Source organism: Hippocampus comes, unplaced genomic scaffold (assembly GCF_001891065.2).
Source record: "Hippocampus comes isolate QL1 unplaced genomic scaffold, H_comes_QL1_v1.1 scaffold228, whole genome shotgun sequence".
NCBI lineage: Eukaryota > Metazoa > Chordata > Actinopteri > Syngnathiformes > Syngnathidae > Hippocampus > Hippocampus comes.
This window is the reverse complement of record NW_017805877.1, coordinates 648,988-652,738: the sequence shown is the minus strand read 5'-3', so window position 1 is coordinate 652,738 and position 3,751 is coordinate 648,988. Positions and strand designations below refer to the sequence as shown.

General features: G+C 40.7%; 1 protein-coding gene across 2 annotated transcripts in view; it reads left to right on the top strand.

Moving 5' to 3' along the window:
* Positions 1-1,042: 1,042 nt before the first annotated feature.
* Positions 1,043-3,751, top strand: part of pik3r2 (phosphoinositide-3-kinase, regulatory subunit 2 (beta)) — a 55,698-nt gene continuing 52,989 nt past the window's right edge. For both annotated transcript variants that reach the window (XM_019888876.1, XM_019888874.1), the window contains exon 1: positions 1,043-1,278. The gene's annotated coding sequence lies outside the window, so the exon portion shown is untranslated. The remainder of the gene's footprint in view (positions 1,279-3,751) is intronic.

The window sequence follows — 3,751 nt, the reverse complement described above, 5'->3', positions numbered from 1 at the left end:
AATCTGCTCCACTGACGCCCCTCGCCGATAGACAGGTACACTCCGATGTATATACTTTTTTATTCAAATATACGAGGATGATATTTTCACTTTTATTTGGTATGCATTTGTAGCAACAGCATGATAACATTTATTTGTTTTTATTTGCGTTTTATATTCATATTGATAATTCACGTTTTGTCTTGGATAATAAAGCACGGTTATGCATAATAAATTGTATGCATAATAAATATTCACTATCACTGTATGAGGTAAGAATCAACAGCTTTTTATCACATTTACACAACACTTTATGAATACAAGTTATGAACAAATCTTAAATATGTTAGGGAATGTGTTTACTTTTTTAGTTTTGATTTTGAGCAGCAAATTTGGAGTTACATATTGGTGCTCACCAGGAATGCATAGGCAAAATTGCACAAATTTTCACTTGAAAGAATAGTGGCGATCTTGGGATTTTTTTCTGTTCAATTTTCAAACTGTGTAAATTTAATACACTTCATCTTCAGCATGTTTAGTGCCACTTTTGTAAGTAACCACGCCCCGTCCCGGCCACGCCCCCGTCCAGGCCACGCCCCTTCCGCTTTTTTCATCACTCGCCATTGCCATGTATGTAACTTCTAAAATGAGTTCTTGTCAGCTGAAATGCTTAAAAATGAATAGCTCCGCTTAAACACTTCAGTGGCTGGAATATATATCACTAGGCCGTCATGGAGCTTTTTCAAGCCGAGACAACTCGTCCCCATTAAAAAAAAACAACTCTAAATCTAATCTCCGGCATGATTGTGGCATATCAAACAAAACTTCTATCCCTGCATGTATGCATTATGTATTAAAGTAGTTGAGGATTCTATTTTTATCATAAATTTATTACTTTTTATTGAAAAAAGACAACTGGTTAATTCCTATGACATTAATAATGATTTTATCTTGTCACTTTTTTAGGCCTCGTACCGGTTGTCCCCTCGGGGCACGTGTCAGAGGGTTCGTACTTTTCCGTGCTGTTTCGGCTCTTTCCGCTGTCCTCATGGCTGTTCCCTAGCGTCGGCCTTCCTCCTCCCTTCTCTCGCCGTGTTGGAAAATGGCTGTGCAGGGGAGCTGGGAGTTTTCAACGGGAAAAGAAAAGAAGGCGAAGTGAAAAAAAAGAATAGCTTTCCGCAAGTTCCGTGCACCATTGGAAGCTGCTGTGCAATTTTCCCCGACATTGACCGACTCCTGCCATTTTGTAGTTTCGAGCGACGCCACTAAAAAGTGAGAAGACTCAAGAAATATCCACGGGTGAGTCCCCCCCACCCCCCAACTTATTGCACATTTCCAGGACGGCGAGGCAGCCACTGTAACTTACTGGGAAATGGTGGAAGCCTCAAATCGCGCTTGCCGACACCAATTTCCTTTTACCACATTTTTAATGTCCGTTTTAAGGCGAAAGCTTATATTTTTAAATGTCACTTGACCAGTAAATGTTGCGAGCCGCCTCGCTTCACTAAGTGTAACAAAGTTACGTCGTGTCTTTTTTATTTCGTAAAAGGTGCTTTCTCTGAGTCGTGTTTAGTTGCTTTTTGAATTGATTTAGTGGACAAACGACCAATTGTTGTCAGTTGTTTTTTTTCTTTATTACTCCTTTAAAATCAAACTGGTTAAACCCTTTTAATTGGACGGTCTACAAGTTAAATGAAAACCAATTTAGTGTGTGGAAACAACCCGTTCTTCTAAATTTGCTGCACATTTATTGAATTTAAAAGTTAAATACACCTGAACGGTACTTAAGCAGTGATTCAAATGCACCAGTCGTGTTACCCCCACCACACTTTGAAAATAACTGCATCAAGGCCGAATATTAAATAGCTCTGCAGTGCACAGAGGTGGCAAAAGTATTACCACTCTGTGCTTAAGTAGAAGTACAGATACTCGTCTTAAAAACAGACCAGGAAAAGTAAACTCACTGATTTAACTCCTACTTAAAGGAGAAGTCAAGTGAACAATGTTCTTTACAATATGTTTTATGCGCCCCCACTCGTCTAATCTCAGTCGCTATGTTGATGAATATTGCATTTTTGGGATATGTGCTGGGCACTCCACTTGTTTTTATCCATCTCAGGGGGCAGCCATTTAGTCTTCCATGGCCACTTGCTGTCGACTGAAAATGACATCACAGTGCCTAAGGGCTCAGGTAACGACCTGCTTTCTGGGTTTGGTCATGTCATCTTTGGAACCTGAGCCCTGATGCACTGTGGTATCATTTTCAAATGATGTCATGTTTTGGAATATTGGGCTGGAAATTATTATTATTATTTTTTGACCAGAGTTATTGACAAATTATTGGTCATCTATTATTATTATAATCGTTAGTTGCTGCCATAAAGTAAACCATGAAATGTCAGCGAGCATAATGCTAAACGATAGTACAAAAACAGATGGGCAAACAGAAATTAGCATAGGTGTGACAGTTATTATAACCATTCGAACAACCGCTTTTTCAACATGCATTGAGCAGCAATAAAGACAGCCATCCATCCAGCCTTCAATTCATTTTCAACAGCAGCTAATCCTGAACAGGGTCACGGGGAGTGCAGGAGCCTATCTCAGCTGACTTTGGGCGTAAGGCAGACTACACCCTCAACCTATCCCAAACTCCCCGCACACACCTAAGGCGAGTGGACCACTACACCTTCAGCGACTCATATACAAGCATCCAACAATAGTCACAGGCATATACTATATTCTGTCTGCTTTGTGGAAACAACTATTACGGGAGCTTAGTAGGGGACCTTCTCTGCTTCTTCTCCTTGGTTTAAATTACACTCCATGTCATCACCTTCCTGAAATACTGGCCATTTTTTTTTCAGAAAACATGAAAATCTGAAAAAATTACTAATTGTATGATATTTATTAATAGTTTGATTTCAAAGGTACAGTGAAACTGCTCTCCAACGAAATCATGTTTGCAGCAAGAAATTTTTCACAACAGTAGGTTTTTCACTGTAGCAAATTTGATATCAGATGTAAACACACACACACACACACACACACACACACACACACACACACACATATATACACCCACAAACGTTTGTGTACACGCACACACAAACGTATGTGTACTCTTTATATTTATTCCAATAGGCCACATATGTCAAAGTGCCGGCCCGCGGGCCAAATCCGGCCCGCGAGAATGTTTTCAGTGGCCCCTGGGATGATATTGATTTATTATTAGAACCGACCCGCGGACTGCAGCAAGCCGAGAGCCCGCAGATCTTTTACACGCACCAAAACTACATTTCCCACAATGCAACGGTGACGCGCCAAGCAGTCGGCCGCTTTATTTAAATATTTATTCGTCTCGCAGTCGTTCCCATAACAGTGACATTAGCTTTCAGATACCCATCAAAAATGGCAAAAAAAAAAAAGTGGACACTGAGAACCGGGGGTTTCAAACAAGGTGAGAGTCGAAGAACATGTTCATGGACGTAGCTGGAAAACCTGTGTGTCTTCTGTGTGGAGAAAGTGTGGCGCGATTGAAATAGTGTAATCTGAGACGACATCATGAAACGAAACACGCAAACAAGAACATGGACATGGAGGGGGAAGGGGGATTTCATTAAAAACGGTATACTTAAAGTTTGTGACGAAGTTTACCCCGAAAAAAAGCAACTCTTTTTAAACGTGAGCATTAGCAGAAACACAATGGCAGTGTTTCTGCAAAGATACGGCAGTGCGTGCTGCACAGTTTGCCCGTTTCCTCCCCGACACA